The sequence below is a fragment of the Pseudochaenichthys georgianus genome, unplaced genomic scaffold (assembly GCF_902827115.2).
Source record: "Pseudochaenichthys georgianus unplaced genomic scaffold, fPseGeo1.2 scaffold_1346_arrow_ctg1, whole genome shotgun sequence".
Taxonomy (NCBI): Eukaryota; Metazoa; Chordata; class Actinopteri; order Perciformes; family Channichthyidae; genus Pseudochaenichthys; species Pseudochaenichthys georgianus.
In genome coordinates, this window is record NW_027262226.1 from 6,221 (window position 1) to 28,825 (window position 22,605).

Consider the following 22,605-nt stretch of genomic DNA (forward strand, 5'->3'; position numbering starts at 1 on the left):
CCTTGTTTCACTGAAATAGCCTCAAAATCACAAACTGCCATTACAAGTCAGATTCTTAACAAAATCTACTTACACAAAGTACTACATTTTGTAGTTTTCATCTTTTATACTAAAAAATGTATCTTCAGTAACTTTTTAAGATAATTAAGCCTTGTTTCATTGAAATAGCCTCAAAATCACAAACTGCCATTAAGAGTCAGTTTCTGACGAAATCTACTCAAACAGAGTACTTCATGGTAGTGTTCAGCTTTTAAACACAAAAGTGTATCTTTCAGTAACATTTTGAAAGAATTAAGCATAAATCTGTCAAATGTTCAAAACAGCATTGTTTCACTGAAATAGCCTCAAAATCACAAATTGCCATTAAGAGTCAGATTCTTAACAACATCTACTGTAACAAAGTACTTCATTTTCTAGTTTTCATCTTTTATACTCAAAAATGTATCTTTCAGTCACTTTTTAGAGAATTAAGCCTTGTTTCACTGAAATAGCCTTAAATCACAAACTGCCATTAAGAGTCAGTTTCTTAACGAAATCTACTCAAACAGAGTACTTCATTATCTATAGTTCAGCTTTTATCCACAAAAGTGTATCTTTCACTAACTTTTTGAGAGAATTAAGCCTTGTTTCATTGAAATAGCCTCAAAATCACACACTTCCATTAACAGTCACCTTCTTAACGAGATCTACACAAACAGAGTACTTCATTATCTATAGTTCAGCTTTTATCCACAAAAGTGTATCTTTCAGTAACTTTTTGAAAGAATTAAGCCTTGTTTCACTGAAATAGCCTCAAAATCACAAACTGCCATTAAAAGTCAGATTCTTAACGAAATCTACTGACACAAAGTACTTCATTATCTACTTTTCAGCTTTTATACACAAAAGTGTATCTCTCAGTAACTTTCTGAGAGAATTAAGCATAAATCTGTGAAATTTTGAAAACAGCCTTGTTTCACTGAAATAGCCTCAAAATCAGAAACTGCCATTAAGAGTCAGATGCTTCAAGAAATCAACTAAAACAAAGTACTTCATTATCTACTTTTCAGCTTTTATACACAAAAGTGTATCTCTCAGTAACTTTCTGAGAGAATTAAGCATAAATCTGTGAAATTTTGAAAACAGCCTTGTTTCACTGAAATAGCCTCAAAATGACAAACTGCCATTAAGAGTTCATTCTTCTCACAAGTATTTTTTTATTGGGCCATCAATCTTAAAATATACAAACTGTTGACATAAGATCACCCGAACAAACATGGCATAGTAACCATCCCCCCACCCCCCTACAAAACAAAACCGAAAAGAGTCACAATATGATATAAAAGAGGAGCAAAAATAAGTAAATAAAAAATACTGTGTTGTTACTTCCCCAATTTTCCTCATCAACCACCTAATTCTCTCGTTGATACAATTATATTGACCCATGTAGTACGTGGAGTCATTTCAGCCATGGGGAAGTTAATCTTATCAGCATTATCATCTCCTTTAGCGACTAGGAACATCTGGGAGAAGGAGCTTGGGGTTACATTTTCAGAAGAATGGTGGCAGGGGGCCCTAGACAGAGTCAACTCTACTTCATCTTGCGCCAGACTGACACTGATACAGTTTAAGGTCCTACACAGATCACATCTGACCAAAGTTAGACTTAGCAAACTGTTTGACACAAGTGAGATGTGTGATAGATGCTCTCTCTCTCCGGCCAACCACACACACATGTTTTTCTCCTGTCCAAAGCTGGGTTCATTCTGGTCCTCTTTTTATGATACACTCTCGAAGGCCTTCAATAAGCCGGTGGTTCCTAGCACTTCAATTTCTATTTTTGGTGTCCCTGAGGAATTCTCTAGTTTCACTAACAAGGAGAGCAATGTTATTTATTTTGCTTCACTTGTAGCCCGCAGACGTATTTTACTGCAGTGGAAGGACCAGAAACCTCCATCTTCTCAGTTGTGGTTGAATGACTTAATGTCTTTCTTATACTTAGAGAAGATTAAGTATAGTATAAGGGGATGCTCTGATAAATTTAGCAAAACCTGGGATCCTATTCTCTCTTTTGTTAATTCTATTCCTTCTTTAGGGGATTAGATAATTATATTACTCATTAATGTATGCCGTAGCTACTATTTTGAGACTGGACGGTTATAATGCAATGATAAGTGATTGTCTCCTTTGGCGTGTGAATGGTCATGCAGCCCAATGTGCATTGTGCAACACAGTGTTTCTTTGTATTTCTGTGCTTTTATGATATCCTCTTGTATTTTGTATTTACTTATTTTTGCTCCTCTTTTATATCGTATTGTGACTCTTTTCGGTTTTGTTTTGTAGGGGGGTGGGGGGATGGTTACCATACCATGTTTGTTGTAAAAAAAAAAGTAAAATCGGGTGACCTTATGTCAGCGTTTCTCAAAGTGTGGGGCGCGCCCCACTGGTGGGGCGCAGAGATGTGATAGGTGGGTCGCTAAAAAAAAAAAATTATTTAATTTTTTTTTTTTTTTTCACATTTATTTATTATTTATACACTGGTGGATTATCAAAACAACGACCCGCCCGGGGTGCAAAACGTATCAATGAAAAGCGACCCTCTACCACACAAAACAAAACCTGTAGATAACCCAATTTGTGTTCTTTGAAATTGAAAAGGATATTGCATTGTGTTTGTTACTTTCGTTGCAGTTGTATGTCTTAAGTGTAATTTTGCATGCTTTTATTTTGAAGGCAAGTTTACGCTGTTGACAGTTGTTGTTGCTATGGAAACAAGAAACGTTTCACAGCGGGCGGAACTTGTCATAAAGTCCGCGATAATAAAGCCCACCCATTTAGAGGGAAGATATGATTGGTCAATTGTACTGTCATTTGACATTACTCTCGTTCAGTTACTATAGCTGGCCCAGCGCCATATAGATAGAAGAGTTACGACACCGGAAGTCCAAAAACGGTTATCGTCACGTGGTTCATGTAGACGAGGATCGTTCCCCGGAAGTTCATGGCGGGCAATGTGAATGCATTGATAACAGGAGATAGAACTACGATTTTTGTTAATTATTAGTGAATAAAGGTTTTGATTTGCAATATTTATACAACAAATCGATATGTGTATGTATTTACATCAATATGTTTTAAAAAATAAAATCGAATTTGCTAATATTAAGTGATAATATTAGGATTAGTGTGAACAACTAGTTTACAAGTTACTAACAGTGCCTTGTTAAAGAGCCTGTTGCTGTTTATTTATAGCTTTGAATTATTTCAAACCAATATTATCTTCTTAAACTTGTATGGTAGTCAGGAGCATCACTTTCTAATGTGTATTGATACATTTAGAGGGAGGGGATCTAAAGTAATGCTTTAAAATTCAGATTAGATTCATTTCTACCATTTTCTTAAATTCATGGTAGTTTCAGTAATCCCCTGGTAATTGAGGACACAAGTTATCTAAATGACTAATGTCATCTTTATGGCTTTCAGAAAGGACAGGAGACCGACAGGTGACTATCAAAGGACTAGCAGCAGCAGCAGGACTAGCAGCATATGATGATAATGATGATGTTAAATGTGTTGTTTTAGGAACATCCATTGCAAATACATGGAATTCAATAAACATTGAATAGCATATCATGCAGTTTGACGGTGCCTTTTCCTCCGTGTTGTCCTGGTTTGCTGTGCTGCCTCCGAGTAGCCACCATGGTTTGATGTGCTGCCTGGGGATGCTCAAATCGCTCAGAGAAAGGAGTACGAATGTACGGCTTCCCCACTGACACAGAGCGGAGGAAGAAATGGCTGGCTCAAGTCAGCAGGAGCAATTTCACGACCAACAGCAACACAATATGTGATGTAATTATATACAAACACTGCATTTGCACTTTTTCATAAAACGAAAACCACACCATTGGGAAAGCTTAATGTTTTCTTTAATACAAACAAATAGGGAAAGGCTTGAAAAACACAGAGTTGAGACTCAGGGTGCAGGGTGAGGGTCTCAGTGCAGGTATTCAGGCTCCATTGAATCCCCCTCTGGTTCTTGTGCTGAAAGAGGGAGTAACAGACAGGAGAAAGGGTTATACACACACAGCACACCTATTGGATGGGAAATGCCTTGGGGAGATAAGGTGTTTACTTATATAAAACAGTAGTATTAAACATACCTTGTGTTTTCACTCTCACTTAAGTGCCTCTCCCTTTGCCATCAATCCAAAATCAGCTGAGCTGCAACATTATACAGACAGGTAATAATCAACAGAATCACAAAGACACAATATGGCTCTGCTAAAAACACTCACTCTTACACGCACCAAAGTTATATTTATCTAATATTTAACTCCCTCCACCCCCGCATCCAATCCCGTTTACAAGCCCCTCTTCTCTAATTCAACATGTTGGACGAAATGACATTAAGAGAACGGAATTTACCATTACAAGGCTGTTCAACGTGTGTTGCTAACTTGCTTCGGTATGCTAGCTTAATCTGTTATCTGTTAACGTTCCCTAAATCTACTAATTTAGGGATAATCCACTGACATCCTTTAATACACATGTTCATTTGAATCAGATGTACTGATAATATCCGCAATATAAATCTTTAAACTTCTTCTTACCTTTAAAAGTCCGTCACGAACGGTGTATTTTGCTGCAACTCCACAGCTCTGCCAGCCTTGGCGCTAACTTCCGGGGAATGATTGAGAGGCTCCACGATCCGCCATTGCTGTAAAAAAGTGGTCCATTGGAGTGAACGGAGATGTCGTAACTCTTCTATTAAATAGCTCTGAGCTGGCCCTCTGTGAATTCATAGCTGGACGTCCAATCAGCTCCTGTCTTCACAGACTCGCAGAGAGGAGCTTCTTTCATTTAACCCTTCACATTCAAACAGAAACTGAATAGGCAGATTCAAAGGATCTATTTCTTTGGAAATGTTATTTTAAATACAATTTAATCAAGTTATTTTTGGTAAAACTATTGACAAATATTACTAAAAACATATTTAAAAGAAATATATAAAGAAAAATATAATTTGTTTTTAAATATTATTTTGTAGAATATCTTAGGCCCTCAGAGACAGGCTCGCCACTGGTAAAAATCTCTCATACACACGTGTGAAACGCTCTCACAGACACACACAACAGCGTTGCAGTCGGGAAGAAAAGCAATGTGGAGCAAGAGAGCGAGAGAGCAAGAGAGAGAGCACACCTTTATCTATTTAATAAAGTTGTACAAAATAAAGTAAGAAATCATTCCAATGTGTACTATAGGACAGTAAAAAGTTTAAAAGGGGAGTGATTAGTCAAATATGCATAAATAAAAAGAAATAATGCTAACTAGGTAACATAAGATAAGAATAAACAAGTTTAAATGATTTGTTGTGATCATATTCTAAAGATGTTTGGATTATTGAAAAGTATACAGCTCCCTTTCATCTGAGTGTTGAGAGCTGTATCCATAAATTCATGTTGGGCTCAAAGTAGGGCTGCTCGATTATGGCAAAAATCATAATCTCGATTATTTGGGTCAATAATTGATATCATGATTATTAAAAACGATTAACCATTTACTTTGAAAAACATCAATTTATTGAAGAAAATATTTTGAAAAGTATGTTTTTAACAGTTGATTACCCTGAACTTTAAGTATAATTCAACTGAAAAACCTATTTAAAAAATAAATTAAATCGTTTTATTTCGATTATGTTGTTTTCATAATAGTTGCAAGCCAAAATCGTAATTGCGATTAAAATACGATTTAATTGAGCAGCCCTAGCTCAAAGTGCACCAGATTGATGCATTCAACTTCAACATTTAAAAAAAATCTTCCTGGGGGTGCATGCCCCCGGACCCTCGAGGATGTGACGTCCACCACCAAATAAAGCAGGTTAAAATAATTAAATTGCATACATTTTATATTAGTAAACACTGAAAACGGGTCCCACAGACCCAAACAGCACTCAAAGGTTAAAGGTAGCATATAATAATGTTAAAATGTGCTAAATATATACACTGCAAAAAAACAAAAAAGAGGAGTAAAAGTAGCTCACAACTTGTTTTATTTTTTGAAAGTAACCCTCATCCTAAAAAAAGTTGGCGACCATTTTAAGCTTGGCCTACCATTTTATTGGAGCGATGAGGAACAGGTGGGGCTTGAAAAGGCCTACCTGTTCAAAGTGGGGAATGACAGAAAAAGTTTGAGAACCACTGCCCTAAGCACAACTGCTATTAACAACCTTCAGTTGTTCAAAGAACGACAAGCCTCTTCGATTTGAATACACAGAGAGCCAAAGCCGTACAATTCACAAGCCATGCTCAACAAACAATTGTCTTGCTCATCCAACAATTGTCTTGAAAAGACTCAACATTCTACTGCCATATTTCTGAAAGTGCTTTTTACTCTATCTAGATTCCCGATAACTTTTCTTGGTTGAGTTCTTTGAAGTTAATCGGGATCAAAGAAGAGTGTTTCTGCCCGGTTTTGAGCCGGGGACCTTTCGCGTGTTAGGCGAACGTGATGACCACTACACTACAGAAACTGCTGAAAAGCTAAGTACACATTTGCACCTAGATGCAACATTGATATTTAATTGAAAACCTTCAAAATGACGGACCCCTTGTTGATTTCTGAGACTCTGAGAGATTTTACACTGGATCCAGTCACGGCTGCAGTGTCATTGACTTTCGTGACAGCAACTGTATACTGGACCCAATGCTATCCTGGATATGACCTGTAACCCCTCGAAGAGCGCCACCTGGGTTTGACATGCTAGGACTGCTGCTAGAAAGAGGGGCTTGCCCCGTTCACTCCACGCATCGACCCAGTATTGCAGCGCCTCTGGGAACGGTGCACCCATCTCCTGCCTTGTAGAAAAACAAACAAAGACGCATCTCGAAACCAAAACAGATGGTTTCAATTGAGGGCGGAATCTGCAGCACATCAGCAGCGGATCTTTTTTGGACAAAATGCCAAAGAAGCCACAGGTGAGAGCCACGAACCATGCTAGCGCAGCTGGGGGAAAGGGTGTGGCCTGGGATGTGGAAAAGCCAAGTGAGGGTCACCGCGAGGGCTTGGACTGGGACAACTATAGTGGTGTCTGTTCTCGAGGATGGCCTCCACAATTACTCTGGTTTCTCTTCAAAGCGTATAAGTCTTTCGCCTTTTACTGAAGACTTCCGTGGAGAGGAACAACTACGAGTTCAACCTATTTTTGGTAGGCTTAGCCATTTGGCTGAGCATTCTGAGTTTGTGAAAGACAAGAGCAGTCATTAGCACCTGGGCGATTCAAGCTACCCAGTGCCTATGTTATGCCAGGTCAAAAGAGCCGCACCAAGACCTGCGGCGACTGCGCAACGAGTCCGTCTCCCGCAGCAAACTTTAAGGGTCATCGCTTCTCGGCCTTTTGGCTAAGATCAAGTGTAGTATCTGTTCTTATCAGTTTAATATCTGATACGTCCCCTATACGGGTACTATATATTAAATGGAGTTTTAGCACTGGGAGCTGAAAGAGGGGCTTCACTCCACGCATCGACCCGGTATTGCAGCGCCTCCGGGAACGGTGCACCCATCTCCTGCCTTGTGGAAAAACAAACAACTCAGAACTTCCAGTTAAGTAAAAGTGAGGTTGCTTCTCTTGTTTTATACAGTATTTTGTGTTTTTGTCCAATCGGGGCCACAAACTGCAGCACAGCAGCAGGGGTCTTTTTTGGACTCGATGCCAATAGTCACCCAATAGTAAAACTCTCTAATTGTGTGCTAGTACAGATTCCAAACAACAGTGAACTAGGGTTACGTATTGTAAACCAGCTTCTATGAGTATAGGCGCAGCCCTCTAATGCTATCGCTATTGGGTAAACCCCACTGCACGTGTGCAGCACTGACAGACTTATTATTATTTTATAGGAGCGAACGGTAGCAGCTGGATGCCTGAAATTCTTCACCAGTGTACTACATATAGCGGGGAACATTTGATGTGAATATCAATTGCGTCACTCAAATGCTTGATTTTATATCAATATTATTCCAATGAAAAGCTAATTTGTCCAAAAGTGCTACTAATTAATATCTTTTGATAACAACGTCTGATCGGTTCGGGCTCAATGGCTATTCCCCACCTCTAATTATTCCGCATCCAATGGTACCCTCCTTGAGTCTCTAGGACTTCAGGGGGCGGAGCTAAGGCAGTCAGATGCCAATGGCAGTAATGCATGATGGCATGCTACTAATTCATATCTTTTGATAACAACGTCTGATCGGTTCGGGCTCAATGGCTATTCCCCACCGCTAATTATTCCGCATCCAATGGTACCCTCCGTGAGTCTCTAGGACTTCAGGGGGTGGAACTAGGGCAGTCAGATGCCAATGGCAGTAATGCATGATGGCATTTGATTGAAAAAAAGTTCTGGGTGGGCTAGGGTGCCCATATTTCAGATTCCCGATCTGGGCCCTCTTTAGAGGCCCCCTGTGAACAAATTATCTCTTTAGCCCTTTTCAAAGTACTTTAAACACTTACGGAGCATTGCGGCTTCTCAAAAGGCCTTAACGGAAGGTTTTGTTACATTTTAAGCCGTAACCTTTGACATTTATTCGCATCAGATGCATCCATCTGCATCTGCTCTGCGAGACGGTTAAAATGACATCAAGCTCAAAGCGGTCGGACCTTCTAATGTATAGTTACTCATGTGTAGTCCAGTGTATAGATAGATAACTGTTTTCTCTTTTATGATCCAACAGGAGGAGGAGGAGGAGGAGGAGGAGGAGGAGGAGGAGGAGGAGGAGGAGGAGGGGGAGGAGAAAGAGGAGAAAGAGGAGGAGGAGGAGGGGGAGGAGAAAGAGGAGGAGAAGGGAGATGAGAGTGGGACCAGGAGGAGAAGTCCAACGATGACCAGGAGCCGGGCTGGAAAGGTAGTCAAAATGTCACAATTAAAACAAATATGGTAAAATATAGCATTAAAGATGTTGATTTTCTTTGAGATTAAAAACTGTTAAAATAGCACAATATGACTATGTATGAATCCCAACATGACAAGTTCATTAAAAATTGCTTTATGTTTTGTGTGCCAACAGAGGAAGTGCAGGGTGGTGTTGTCCCCGCTGAAGATCAGCCCAAGAAAATGGCCACGGAAGGACTCCAGAGTCCGGCGCAGTCGTCCTGCCCGGAGGAGAATATAATTCAATGTTCTCCAATGTACACACTGTGCTGTTTTTTGTATAAATAAATGTTTTAGATTCTTCCAAGTAGTATTCTGGACATTTCTTTATTAGTTCTGCTAAGTCATGTTGTATGTTTTAGGTGTCTAGCTCTGATACACAGTGGAGTTTAATATTACATATTATTTATAAGTCATTTAATATAATCACACAAATTATGTGTTTTATATTTAATAATGCCTAAATGAATAAACCTATAATAATAACTACTGCTAACTATAATATAATCAACTTCAAATATGGAGAGTCTGAGAAGAGTTTAGAACCGGGGACTCAAGCATCAAGTAGCAACGCTTATATCACTGCTTATACATTGAAATATCTCCCGTTAGCTTAGCAACTAGGTTAGCATAATATTAGCATTTCACACATTCACTGTTCACCGTGACATAAATTATAATGTAACCCATTATCCCTCTCTTAATTCAACACAATTGTTTTATATTTAATAATTCCATAATAACTAAACCTATAAGAATTAACTTAAAAGTATCCCTCTCTCAATTCAACTAATTTTAAATAATTTTCACATTTCCATTAAAAGGCTCAGGCGGGTATCGTACCCAGGTCGCCAAGGGCAAAGGCTAACGCTACTCTCAGTACGCCACAGGACCGCTTAGAGATTACAGGGAAAAAAGTCTACTATATACGGATATATTTCTCAGTATGTATATCAACGGGACATTTTCATATATTTTCCGCCATCAAAATGTATAAACGACACATCAAATCACATCTACAGACCAAGACGAAGCGAATGGAAGTACTGCCAGCATGTGAACAACTTGTGTTTTACATTTAATAGTTACAAAATGAATAAACCTATTATACTAACTACCCTAAAGTACTATAACACTAACTATACAATAATCAACTTCAAATATGGAGAGTCTGAGAAGACAACTTTCCACATATAATTATCTCTTGACTAAATATAAAAAATGTTACATGATGCCATAGCATGGGTTCGAACTCGCGACCATCCGCACCAATGAGCAACGCTGATATCACTGCAACTGCACTGCTTAGCATCTGCCAGCCTGGTGGTGGGGGAGGGGAATACAATGAAATGGCTGTTAGTACTGTATACACGGTCGCAGGGTCCCCACATTTTGCAAGCAGGTTCCACACAAGTGCAACAACACACTCTCAAATGCCCGGAGCGCCAAGCAAGTTTTTTAAATTTTTTTCAATTTGCTCATTCTTCTCCAGCAAAACCCTGTCTGACTCTACGAGTAACTTAGGATTTTGTGAGAAAGTTTGCCATTTTATTGAAAAAAAGTTCTGGGTGTTCTAGGGTTCCCATACTTCAGATCCCTGATCTGGGCCCTATTTAGGCCATTTTTGGGCCCTATGAAAAAATTATCTATTTATATCTCTTTTAGGATTTCACGTTTTTTTAATTAAAAATATGTTATAGGAGCGAACGGTAGCAGCTGGAATATCAGTTGCGTCACTCAAATGCTTGATTTTATATCAATATTATTCCAATGAAAAGCTAATTTGTCCAAAAGTGCTACTAATTCATATCTTTTGATAACAACGTCTGATCGGTTCGGGCTCAATAGCTTTTCCCCACCTCTAATTATTCCGCATCCAATGGTACCCTCGTTGAGTCTCTATGACTTCAGGGGGCGGAGCTAGGGCAGTCAGACGCCAATGGCAGTAATGCATGATGGCATTTGATTGAAAAAAAGTTCTGGGTGGGCTAGGGTGCCCATATTTCAGATTCCTGATCTGGGCCCTATTTAGAGGCCCCCTGTGAAAACATTATCTCTTTAGCCCTTTTCAAAGTACTTTAAACACTCACGGAGCAATGTGGCTTCTCAAAAGGCCTTAACGGAAGGTTTTGTTACATTTTAAGCCGTAACCTTTGACATTTAGTCGCACCAGAGGCATCCATCTGCATCTGCTCTGCGAGACGGTTAAAATGACATCAAGCTCAAAGCGGTCGGACCTTCTCATGTATAGTTACTCATGTGTAGTCCAGTGTATAGATAGATAACTGTTTTCTCTTTTATGATCCAACAGGAGGAGGAGGAGGAGAAGGGAGATGAGAGTGGGAACAGGAGGAGAAGTCCAAGGATGACCAGGAGGTAGTCAAAATGTCACAATTAAAAAAAATATAGTAAAATATAGCATTAAAGATGTTGATTTTCTCTGAGATTAAAAACTGTTAAAATAGCACAATATGACTATGTATGAATCCCTACATGACAAGTTCATTACAAATTGCTTTATGTTTTGTGTGCCAACAGAGGAAGTGCAGGGTGGTGTTGTCCCCGCTGAAGATCAGCCCAAGAAAATGGCCACGGAAGGACTACAGAGTCCGGCGCAGTCGTCCTGCCCGGAGGAGAATATAATTCAATGTTCAGCCGGCCTTTATTCACCAAAGGAGGCAAGCATCAATCAACTCATTAAGGAGGATGCCACCAAGAGGCCCTTGGAAACAATTTCAGATAAGCGCTTACCTGAACCATGGCAACTGAACTTTCGTACGGTCATCATTATAACAATCATGAAAAAGCTACCAAGTGCATGCTTCAAATCATTGAAGGAGAACTACAATCAATGCCCACGGCAATGTGCTCAACGATTACACTTTTGACAGACAAAATCAAGCAAGGCAAGAAATCCCTTTATATTTTCCATTGTGACCAGACACATTTTGAGCAGGAATGAAAATAAAGTCATTGGTTGCAGAATTGAAGTACCCTAAGCACAACTGCTATTAACAACCTTCAGTTGTTCAAAGGACGACAAGCCTCTTCGATTTGAATACACAGAGAGCCAAAGCCGTACAATTCACAAGCCATGCTCAACAAACAATTGTCTTGCTCATCCAACAATTGTCTTGAAAAGACTCAACATTCTACTGCCATATTTCTGAAAGTGCTTTTTACTCTATCTAGATTCCCGATAACTTTTCTTGGTTGAGTTATTTGAAGTTGATCGGGATCAAAGAAGAGTGTTTCTGCCCGGTTTTGAGCCGGGGACCTTTCGCGTGTTAGGCGAACGTGATGACCACTACACTACAGAAACTGCTGAAAAGCTAAGTACACATTTGCACGTAGATGCAACATTGATATTTAATTGAAAACCTTCAAAACGACGGACCCCTTGTTGATTTCTGAGACTCTGAGAGATTTTACACTGGATCCAGTCACGGCTGCAGTGTCATTGACTTTCGTGACAGCAACTGTATACTGGACCCAAATGCTATCCTGGATATGACCTGTAACCCCTCGAAGAGCGCCACCTAGGGTTGACATGCTAGGATTGCTGCTAGAGCGTTCCTCGTTAGTATAGTGGACAGTATCTCTGCTTGTCACGCAGAAGACCGGGGTTCGATTCCCCGAAGGGGAGAATTTTCAATAACAGCCGGCCTTTATTCACCAAAGGAGGCAAGCATCAATCAACTCATGAACGAGGATGCCACCAAGAGGCCCTTGGAAACAATTTAAAATAAGCGCTTACCTGAACCATGGCAACTGAACCTTCGTACGGTCATCATTATAATAATCATGACAGAGCTACCAAGTGCATACTGAATTGAAGTACCCTAAGCATAACTGCTATTAACAACATTCAGTTGTTCACAGGACAACATGCCTCTTCGATTGTAATACACCGAGAGCCAAAGCCATATAATTCAAAAGCCATGCTCAACAAACAATTGTCCTGCTCATCCAACAATTGTCTTGAAAAGACTCAACATTCAACTGCCATATTTCTGAAAGTGCTTTTTACTCTTTACTTTTCTTGGCTGAGTTCTTTGAAGTTGATCAGGATCAAAAGAGAGTGTTTCTGCCCGGTTTTGAGCCAGGGACCTTTCGCGTGTGAGGGGAATGTGATGACCACTACACTACAGAAACTGCTGAAGAGCTAAGTACACGTTTGCACGTAGATGCAACATTGATATTTAATTGTAAACCTTCAAAACGACGGACCACATGTTGATCTCTGAGACTCTGAGAGATTTTACACTGGATCCAGTCACAGCTGCAGCTTCATGGACTTTCGAGACAGCAACTGTATACTGGACCCAAATGCTATCCTGGATATTACCTGTAACCCCTCAAAGAGCGCCACCTAGGCTTGACGTGCTAGGATTGACGTGCTAGGATTGCTGTTAGAGCATTCCTCGTTAGTATAGTGGACAGTATCTCTGCTTGTCACTTAGAAGACCGGGGTTCGATTCCCCGACGGGGAGAATTTTCAATAACAGCTGGCCTTTATTCACCAAAGGAGGCAAGCATCAATCAACTCATTAAGGAGGATGCCACCAAGAGGCCCTTGGAAACAATTTCAGATAAGCGCTTACCTGAACCAGGGCAACTGAACTTTCGTACGGTCATCATTATAACAATCATGAAAAAGCTACCAAGTGCATGCTGAATTGAAGTACCCTAAGCATAACTGCTATTAACAACATTCAGTTGTTCACAGGACAACATGCCTCTTCGATTGTAATACACCGAGAGCCAAAGCCGTATAATTCAAAAGCCATGCTCAACAAACAATTGTCCTGCTCATCCAACAATTGTCTTGAAAAGACTCAACATTCAACTGCCATATTTCTGAAAGTGCTTTTTACTCTTTACTTTTCTTGGTTGAGTTCTTTGAAGTTGATCAGGATCAAAAAAGAGTGTTTCTGCCCGGTTTTGAGCCAGGGACCTTTCGCGTGTGAGGCAAATGTGATGACCACTACACTACAGAAACTGCTGAAGAGCTAAGTACACGTTTGCACGTAGATGCAACATTGATGTGTAATTGTAAACCTTCAAAACGACGGACCACATGTTCATCTCTGAGACTCGGAGAGATTTTACACTGGATCCAGTCACAGCTGCAGCTTCATGGACTTTCGAGACAGCAACTGCATACTGGACCCAAATGCTATCCTGGATATGACCTGTAAAACCTCAAAGAGCGCCACCTAGGCTTGACGTGCTAGGATTGCTGCTAGAGCATTCCTCGTTAGTATAGTGGACAGTATCTCTGCTTGTCACGCAGAAGACCGGGGTTCGATTCCCCGACGGGGAGAGTTTTCAATAACAGCCGGCCTTTATTCACCAAAGGAGGCAAGCATCTATCAACTCATGAACGAGGATGCCACCAAGAGGCCCTTGTAAACACTTTCAGATAAGCGCTTCCCTGAACCATGGCAACTGAACTTTCGTACGGTCATCATTATAACAATCATGACTGAGCTACCAAGTGCATGCTGAATTGAAGTACCCTAACCATAACTGCTATTACCAACATTCAGTTGTTCACAGGACAACATGCCTCTTCGATTGTAATACACCGAGAGCCAAAGCCGTATAATTCAAAAGCCATGCTTAACAAATAATTGTCCTGCTCATCCAACAATTGTCTTGAAAAGACTCAACATTCAACTGCCATATTTCTGAAAGTGCTTTTTACTCTTTACTTTTCTTGGTTGAGTTTTTTGAAGTTGATCAGAATCAAAAAAGAGTGTTTCTGCCCGGTTTTGAGCCAGGGACCTTTCGCGTGTGAGGCAAATGTGATGACCACTACACTACAGAAACTGCTGAAGAGCTAAGTACACGTTTGCACGTAGATGCAACATTGATATTTAATTGTAAACCTTCAAAACGACGGACCACATGTTGATCTCTGAGACTCGGAGAGATTTTACACTGGATCCAGTCACAGCTGCAGCTTCATGGACTTTCGAGACAGCAACTGTATACTGGACCCAAATGCTATCCTGGATATGACCTGTAACCCCTCAAAGAGCGCCACCTAGGCTTGACGTGCTAGGATTGACGTGCTAGGATTGCTGTTAGAGCATTCCTCGTTAGTATAGTGGACAGTATCTCTGCTTGTCACTTAGAAGACCGGGGTTCGATTCCCCGACGGGGAGAATTTTCAATAACAGCCGGCCTTTATTCACCAAAGGAGGCAAGCATCAATCAACTCATTAAGGAGGATGCCACCAAGAGGCCCTTGGAAACAATTTCAGATAAGCGCTTACCTGAACCAGGGCAACTGAACTTTCGTACGGTCATCATTATAACAATCATGAAAAAGCTACCAAGTGCATGCTGAATTGAAGTACCCTAAGCATAACTGCTATTAACAACATTCAGTTGTTCACAGGACAACATGCCTCTTCGATTGTAATACACCGAGAGCCAAAGCCGTATAATTCAAAAGCCATGCTCAACAAACAATTGTCCTGCTCATCCAACAATTGTCTTGAAAAGACTCAACATTCAACTGCCATATTTCTGAAAGTGCTTTTTACTCTTTACTTTTCTTGGTTGAGTTCTTTGAAGTTGATCAGGATCAAAAAAGAGTGTTTCTGCCCGGTTTTGAGCCGGGGACCGTTCGCATGTTAGGCGAACGTGATGACCACTACACTACAGAAACTGCTGAAAAGCTAAGTACACATTTGCACCTAGATGCAACATTGATATTTAATTGAAAACCTTCAAAACGACGGACCCCTTGTTGATTTCTGAGACTCTGAAAGATTTTACACTGGATCCAGTCACGGCTGCAGTGTCATTGACTTTCGTGACAGCAACTGTATACTGGACCCAAATGCTATCCTGGATATGACCTGTAACCCCTCGAAGAACGCCACCTAGGGTTGACATACTAGGATTGCTGCTAGAGCGTTCCTCGTTAGTATAGTGGACAGTATCTCTGCTTGTCACTTAGAAGACCGGGGTTCGATTCCCCGACGGGGAGAATTTTCAATAACAGCCGGCTTTTATTCACCAAAGGAGGCAAGCATCAATCAACTCATTAAGGAGGATGCCACCAAGAGGCCCTTGGAAACAATTTCAGATAAGCGCTTACCTGAACCAGGGCAACTGAACTTTCGTACGGTCATCATTATAACAATCATGAAAAAGCTACCAAGTGCATGCTTCAAATCATTGAAGGAGAACTACAATCAATGACCACAGCAATGTGCTCAACGATTACACTTTTGACAGACACAATCAAGCAAGGCAAGAAATCCCTTTATATTTTCCATTGTGACCAGACACATTTTGAGCAGGAACGAAAATAAAGTCATTGGTTGCAGAATTGAAGTACCCTAAGCACAACTGCTATTAACAACCTTCAGTTGTTCAAAGGACGACAAGCCTCTTCGATTTGAATACACAGAGAGCCAAAGCCGTACAATTCACAAGCCATGCTCAACAAACAATTGTCTTGCTCATCCAACAATTGTCTTGAAAAGACTCAACATTCTACTGCCATATTTCTGAAAGTTCTTTTTACTCTATCTAGATTCCCGATAACTTTTCTTGGTTGAGTTCTTTGAAGTTGATCGGGATCAAAGAAGAGTGTTTCTGCCCGGTTTTGAGCCGGGAACCTTTCGCGTGTTAGGCGAACGTGATGACCACTACACTACAGAAACTGCTGAAAAGCTAAGTACACATTTGCACCTAGATGCAACATTGATATTTAATTGAAAACCTTCAAAACGACGGACCCCTTGTTGATTTCTGAGACTCTGAGAGATTTTACACTGGATCCAGTCACGGCTGCAGTGTCATTGACTTTCGTGACAGCAACTGTATACTGGACCTAAATGCTATCCTGGATATGACCTGTAACCCCTCAAAGAGCGCCACCTGGGGTTGACGTGCTAGGACTGCTGCTAGAGCATTCCTCGTTAGTATAGTGGACAGTATCTCTGCTTGTCACGCAGAAGACCGGGGTTCGATTCCCCGACGGGGAGAATTTTCAATAACAGCCAGCCTTTATTCACCAAAGGAGGCAAGCATCAATCAACTCATGAACGAGGATGCCACCAAGAGGCCCTTGTAAACACTTTCAGATAAGCGCTTACCTGAACCATGGCAACTGAACTTTCGTACGGTCATCATTATAACAATCATGACAGAGCTACCAAGTGCATGCTAAATTGAAGTACCCTAAGCATGAACCCTGAAATGCTACACCAGTGTACTACATATAGCGGGGAACATTTGCTGTGAATATCAGTTGCACTCAAATGCTTGATTTTATATCAATATTATTCCAATGAAAAGCTAATTTGTCCAAAAGTGCTACTAATTCATATCTTTTGATAACAACGTCTAATCGGTTCGGGCTCAATGGCTTTTCCCACCTCTAATTATTCCGCATCCAATGGTACCCTCTTTGAGTCTCTAGGACTTCAGGGGGCGGAGCTAGGGCAGTCAGACGCCAATGGCAGTAATGTTTGCTGTAGCAGAGTCCAAGTGGTGTATGCATTATACTTTATTTTCAGACAACAAAGAACTGTCTATTGCATTGGCTGGGAATCGGACCCGGGTCTCCCACGTGGCAGGTGAGAATTCTACCACTGAACCACCAATGCTGAATTATAATGCCACCATAGGGCAGTTGAGGCGAAAAGTTCAGCCAACAAAGACTGTTTTTCAAGCAACCACGCTTCTATAGCCAAATGGGCCACCGCGAGGGCTTGGACTGGGACAACTATGGTGGTGTCTGTTCTCGAGGACGGCCTCCACAATAACTCTGGTTTCTCTTCAAAGCGTATAAGTCTTTCGCCTTTTACTAAAGACTTCCGTGGAGAGGAACACCTACGAGTTCAACCTATTTTTGGTAGGCTTGACCATTTGGCCGAGTTTGTGAAAGACAAGAGCAGTCATTAGCACCTATGCGATCCAAGCTACCCAGCGCCTATGTTACGCCAGGTCAAAAGAGCCGCACCAAGACCTGCAGCGACTGCGCAATGAGTCCGTCTCCCGCAGCAAACTTTAAGGGTCATCGCTTCTTGGCCTTTTGGCTAAGATCAAGTGTAGTATCTGTTCTTATCAGTTTATTATCTGATACGTCCCCTATACGGGGACTATATATTTAATGGATTTTTAGCACTGGGAGCTGAAAGAGGGGCTTGCCCCGTTCACTCCACGCATCGACCCGGTATTGCAGCGCCTCTGGGAGCGGTGCACCCATCTCCTGCCTTGTAGAAAAACAAACAAAGACGCATCTCGAAACCAAAACAGATGGTTTCAATTGAGGGCGGAAACTGCAGCACATCAGCAGCGGATCTTTTTTGGACAAAATGCCAAAGAAGCCACAGGTGAGAGCCACGAACCATGCTAGCGCAGCTGGGGGAAAGGGTGTGGCCTGGGATGTGGAAAAGCCAAGTGAGGGTCACCACGAGGGCTTGGACTGGGACAACTATAGTGGTGTCTGTTCTCGAGGATGGCCTCCATAATTACTCTGGTTTCTCTTCAAAGCGTATAAGTCTTTCGCCTTTTACTAAAGACTTCCGTGGAGAGGAACAACTACGAGTTCAACCTATTTTTGGTAGGCTTGGCCATTTGGCTGAGCATTCTGAGTTTGTGAAAGACAAGAGCAGTCATTAGCACCTGGGCGATCCAAGCTACCCAGTGCCTATGTTATGCCAGGTCAAAAGAGCCGCACCAAGACCTGCGGCGACTGCGCAACGAGTCCGTCTCCCGCAGCAAACTTTAAGGGTCATCGCTTCTCGGCCTTTTGGCTAAGATCAAGTGTAGTATCTGTTCTTATCAGTTTAATATCTGATACGTCCCCTATACGGGGTGAGCCAGAAACAGGACTGTTCTAGGGACTTTCCCAAGCAGTGGCTCACCCTAGCTGCCATTAAAGATGCCATATGGACCTCCAGAAACTTGCTGGTAAGAAGGCACATGCAGATCCCCCCCGTGGCTGTGATCCAGATGGCTGCGGCAACAATAAAATCAGCGACGCGGCACGCCCAGGACACAGCCACAAAGAAAAATCGCCTCTGTGCTCATTCGGATGAAGGAGCCGGAGCCACACGGGAAAGGTCAAAGCAGCGCAGGCCTGACTCTCCGGGGGTCTCCTCTGAGCCCCGTGACAAAGATCCGGGAGAAACAACCTGTTAAATGGGAGTGGGATGGTTTAATCTTGATAGGGACTCAGTGCGCTCCTGGACAACAATTTACCCAATGTACCCCCTTTTTAAGATTTTAAATGAAAACTGTTTGCATACAAAATGTTTTAATGAAATGCGATGTTTTTTTTTATGAAAATGGGTCTGATCTTAAAGTGTACATGTATTTATTATATGAAAACTCAAAATACACTGATGTGACAAAAAAATGATTTAAATATGAAAAGTACATGAATTAAGTGAAAATAAAACTTTTCCCAAAAGAAAAAATCTGTTCTTATCAGTTTAATATCTGATACGTCCCCTATACGGGGACTATATATTAAATGGATTTTTAGCACTGGGAGCTGAAAGAGGGGCTTCACTCCACGCATCGACCCGGTATTGCAGCGCCTCCGGGAACGGTGCACCCATCTCCTGCCTTGTGGCAAAACAAACAACTCAGAACTTCCAGTTAAGTAAAAGTGAGGTTGCTTCTCTTGTTTTATACAGTATTTTGTGTTTTTGTCCAATCGGGGCCACAAACTGCAGCACAGCAGCAGGGGTCTTTTTTGGACTCGATGCCAATAGTCACCCAATAGTAAAACTCTCTAATTGTGTGCTAGTACAGATTCCAAACAACAGTGAACTAGGGTTACGTATTGTAAACCAGCTTCTATGAGTATAGGCGCAGCCCTCTAATGCTATCGCTATTGGGTAAACCCCACTGCACGTGTGCAGCACTGACAGACTTATTATTATTTTATAGGAGCGAACGGTAGCAGCTGGATGCCTGAAATTCTTCACCAGTGTACTACATATAGCGGGGAACATTTGATGTGAATATCAATTGCGTCACTCAAATGCTTGATTTTATATCAATATTATTCCAATGAAAAGCTCATTTGTCCAAAAGTGCTACTAATTCATATCTTTTGATAACAAAGTCTGATCGGTTCGGGCTCAATGGCTATTCCCCACCTCTAATTATTCCGCATCCAATGGTACCCTCCTTGAGTCTCTAGGACTTCAGGGGGCGGAGCTAGGGCAGTCAGATGCCAATGGCAGTAATGCATGATGGCATTTGATTGAAAAAAAGTTCTGGGTGGGCTAGGGTGCCCATATTTCAGATTCCTGATCTGGGCCCTATTTAGAGGCCCCCTGTGAAAACATTATCTCTTTAGCCCTTTTCAAAGTACTTTAAACACTCACGGAGCAATGTGGCTTCTCAAAAGGCCTTAACGGAAGGTTTTGTTACATTTTAAACCGTAACCTTTGACATTTAGTCGCACCAGAGGCATCCATCTGCATCTGCTCTGCGAGACGGTTAAAATGACATCAAGCTCAAAGCGGTCGGACCTTCTCATGTATAGTTACTCATGTGTAGTCCAGTGTATAGATAGATAACTGTTTTCTCTTTTATGATCCAACAGGAGGAGGAGGAGGAGGAGGAGGAGGAGGAGGAGGAGGAGGAGGAGGAGGAGGAGGAGAAAGAGGAGGAGGAGGGGGAGGAGAAAGAGGAGGAGAAGGGAGATGAGAGTGGGACCAGGAGGAGAAGTCCAAGGATGACCAGGAGCCGGGCTGGAAAGGTAGTCAAAATGTCACAATTAAAAAAAATATAGTAAAATATAGCATTAAAGATGTTGATTTTCTTTGAGATTAAAAACTGTTAAAATAGCACAATATGACTATGTATGAATCCCAACATGACAAGTTCATTACAAATTGCTTTATGTTTTGTGTGCCAACAGAGGAAGTGCAGGGTGGTGTTGTCCCCGCTGAAGATCAGCCCAAGAAAATGGCCACGGAAGGACTACAGAGTCCGGCAAAGTCGTCCGGCCCGGAGGAGAATATAATTCAATGTTCAGCCGGCCTTTATTCACCAAAGGAGGCAAGCATCAATCAACTCATTAAGGAGGATGCCACCAAGAGGCCCTTGGAAACAATTTCAGATAAGCGCTTACCTGAACCATGGCAACTGAACCTTCGTACGGTCATCATTATAACAATCATGAAAAAGCTACCAAGTGCATGCTTCAAATCATTGAAGGAGAACTACAATCAATGACCACGGCAATGTGCTCAACGATTACACTTTTGACAGACAAAATCAAGCAAGGCAAGAAATCCCTTTATATTTTCCATTGTGACCAGACACATTTTGAGCAGGAACGAAAATAAAGTCATTGGTTGCAGAATTGAAGTACCCTAAGCACAACTGCTATTAACAACCTTCAGTTGTTCAAAGGACGACAAGCCTCTTCGATTTGAATACACAGAGAGCCAAAGCCGTACAATTCACAAGCCATGCTCAACAAACAATTGTCTTGCTCATCCAACAATTGTCTTGAAAAGACTCAACATTCTACTGCCATATTTCTGAAAGTGCTTTTTACTCTATCTAGATTCCCGATAACTTTTCTTGGTTGAGTTATTTGAAGTTGATCGGGATCAAAGAAGAGTGTTTCTGCCCGGTTTTGAGCCGGGGACCTTTCGCGTGTGAGGCGAATGTGATGACCACTACACTACAGAAACTGCTGAAAAGCTAAGTACACATTTGCACGTAGATGCAACATTGATATTTAATTGAAAACCTTCAAAACGACGGACCCCTTGTTGATTTCTGAGACTCTGAGAGATTTTACACTGGATCCAGTCACGGCTGCAGTGTCATTGACTTTCGTGACAGCAACTGTATACTGGACCCAAATGCTATCCTGGATATGACCTGTAACCCCTCGAAGAGCGCCACCTAGGGTTGACATGCTAGGATTGCTGCTAGAGCGTTCCTCGTTAGTATAGTGGACAGTATCTCTGCTTGTCACGCAGAAGACCGGGGTTCGATTCCCCGACGGGGAGAATTTTCAATAACAGCCGGCCTTTATTCACCAAAGGAGGCAAGCATCAATCAACTCATTAAGGAGGATGCCACCAAGAGGCCCTTGGAAACAATTTCAGATAAGCGCTTACCTGAACCATGGCAACTGAACTTTCGTACGGTCATCATTATAACAATCATGAAAAATCTACCAAGTGCATGCTTCAAATCATTGAAGGAGAACTACAATCAATGACCACAGCAATGTGCTCAACGATTACACTTTTGACAGACAAAATCAAGCAAGGCAAGAAATCCCTTTATATTTTCCATTTTGACCAGACACATTTTGAGCAGGAACGAAAATAAAGTCATTGGTTGCAGAATTGAAGTACCCTAAGCACAACTGATATTAACAACCTTCAGTTGTTCAAAGGACGACAAGCCTCTTCGATTTGAATACACAGAGAGCCAAAGCCGTACAATTCACAAGCCATGCTCAACAAACAATTGTCTTGCTCATCCAACAATTGTCTTGAAAAGACTCAACATTCTACTGCCATATTTCTGAAAGTGCTTTTTACTCTATCTATTCCATACTTTCTTGGTTGAGTTCTTTGAAGTTGATCAGGATCAAAGAAGAGTGTTTCTGCCCGGTTTTGAGCGAGGGACCTTTCGCGTGTGAGGCGAATGTGATGACCACTACACTACAGAAACTGCTGAA

General features: G+C 41.5%; 18 non-coding genes and 2 pseudogenes across 18 annotated transcripts; 10 read left to right on the plus strand and 10 right to left on the minus strand.

Moving 5' to 3' along the window:
- Nucleotides 1-6,435: 6,435 nt before the first annotated feature.
- trnav-aac (transfer RNA valine (anticodon AAC)) lies at nt 6,436-6,508 on the minus strand. Its single transcript has one exon. It is a non-coding gene; the product is annotated as a tRNA-Val (tRNA).
- A 583-nt stretch (nt 6,509-7,091) lies between these two features.
- LOC117440940 (U5 spliceosomal RNA) lies at nt 7,092-7,208 on the plus strand. Its single transcript, XR_004551344.1, has one exon. It is a non-coding gene; the product is annotated as a U5 spliceosomal RNA (small nuclear RNA).
- A 148-nt stretch (nt 7,209-7,356) lies between these two features.
- LOC117440941 (U2 spliceosomal RNA) lies at nt 7,357-7,539 on the plus strand. The gene has a single exon (XR_004551345.1). It is a non-coding gene; the product is annotated as a U2 spliceosomal RNA (small nuclear RNA).
- A 4,610-nt stretch (nt 7,540-12,149) lies between these two features.
- Nucleotides 12,150-12,222, minus strand: trnav-aac (transfer RNA valine (anticodon AAC)). The gene has a single exon. It is a non-coding gene; the product is annotated as a tRNA-Val (tRNA).
- A 760-nt stretch (nt 12,223-12,982) lies between these two features.
- On the minus strand, nt 12,983-13,055 carry trnav-cac (transfer RNA valine (anticodon CAC)). The gene has a single exon. It is a non-coding gene; the product is annotated as a tRNA-Val (tRNA).
- A 774-nt stretch (nt 13,056-13,829) lies between these two features.
- On the minus strand, nt 13,830-13,902 carry trnav-cac (transfer RNA valine (anticodon CAC)). The gene has a single exon. It is a non-coding gene; the product is annotated as a tRNA-Val (tRNA).
- Nucleotides 13,903-14,154: 252 nt separating this feature from the next.
- Nucleotides 14,155-14,226, plus strand: trnad-guc (transfer RNA aspartic acid (anticodon GUC)). Its single transcript has one exon. It is a non-coding gene; the product is annotated as a tRNA-Asp (tRNA).
- A 436-nt stretch (nt 14,227-14,662) lies between these two features.
- On the minus strand, nt 14,663-14,735 carry trnav-cac (transfer RNA valine (anticodon CAC)). Its single transcript has one exon. It is a non-coding gene; the product is annotated as a tRNA-Val (tRNA).
- A 774-nt stretch (nt 14,736-15,509) lies between these two features.
- trnav-aac (transfer RNA valine (anticodon AAC)) lies at nt 15,510-15,582 on the minus strand. Its single transcript has one exon. It is a non-coding gene; the product is annotated as a tRNA-Val (tRNA).
- A 933-nt stretch (nt 15,583-16,515) lies between these two features.
- Nucleotides 16,516-16,588, minus strand: trnav-aac (transfer RNA valine (anticodon AAC)). Its single transcript has one exon. It is a non-coding gene; the product is annotated as a tRNA-Val (tRNA).
- Nucleotides 16,589-16,840: 252 nt separating this feature from the next.
- trnad-guc (transfer RNA aspartic acid (anticodon GUC)) lies at nt 16,841-16,912 on the plus strand. The gene has a single exon. It is a non-coding gene; the product is annotated as a tRNA-Asp (tRNA).
- Nucleotides 16,913-17,465: 553 nt separating this feature from the next.
- On the minus strand, nt 17,466-17,536 carry trnag-gcc (transfer RNA glycine (anticodon GCC)). Its single transcript has one exon. It is a non-coding gene; the product is annotated as a tRNA-Gly (tRNA).
- Nucleotides 17,537-17,692: 156 nt separating this feature from the next.
- Nucleotides 17,693-17,805, plus strand: LOC117440939 (U5 spliceosomal RNA). The gene has a single exon (XR_004551343.1). It is a non-coding gene; the product is annotated as a U5 spliceosomal RNA (small nuclear RNA).
- A 143-nt stretch (nt 17,806-17,948) lies between these two features.
- LOC117440938 (U2 spliceosomal RNA) lies at nt 17,949-18,139 on the plus strand. The gene has a single exon (XR_004551342.1). It is a non-coding gene; the product is annotated as a U2 spliceosomal RNA (small nuclear RNA).
- A 264-nt stretch (nt 18,140-18,403) lies between these two features.
- LOC117440944 (U5 spliceosomal RNA) lies at nt 18,404-18,520 on the plus strand. The gene has a single exon (XR_004551346.1). It is a non-coding gene; the product is annotated as a U5 spliceosomal RNA (small nuclear RNA).
- Nucleotides 18,521-18,668: 148 nt separating this feature from the next.
- On the plus strand, nt 18,669-18,772 carry LOC117440942 (U2 spliceosomal RNA; annotated as a pseudogene).
- A 559-nt stretch (nt 18,773-19,331) lies between these two features.
- On the plus strand, nt 19,332-19,499 carry LOC117440943 (U2 spliceosomal RNA; annotated as a pseudogene).
- Nucleotides 19,500-21,525: 2,026 nt separating this feature from the next.
- trnav-cac (transfer RNA valine (anticodon CAC)) lies at nt 21,526-21,598 on the minus strand. Its single transcript has one exon. It is a non-coding gene; the product is annotated as a tRNA-Val (tRNA).
- A 252-nt stretch (nt 21,599-21,850) lies between these two features.
- On the plus strand, nt 21,851-21,922 carry trnad-guc (transfer RNA aspartic acid (anticodon GUC)). Its single transcript has one exon. It is a non-coding gene; the product is annotated as a tRNA-Asp (tRNA).
- Nucleotides 21,923-22,525: 603 nt separating this feature from the next.
- trnav-cac (transfer RNA valine (anticodon CAC)) lies at nt 22,526-22,598 on the minus strand. Its single transcript has one exon. It is a non-coding gene; the product is annotated as a tRNA-Val (tRNA).
- Between the last annotated feature and the right edge of the window lie 7 nt (nt 22,599-22,605).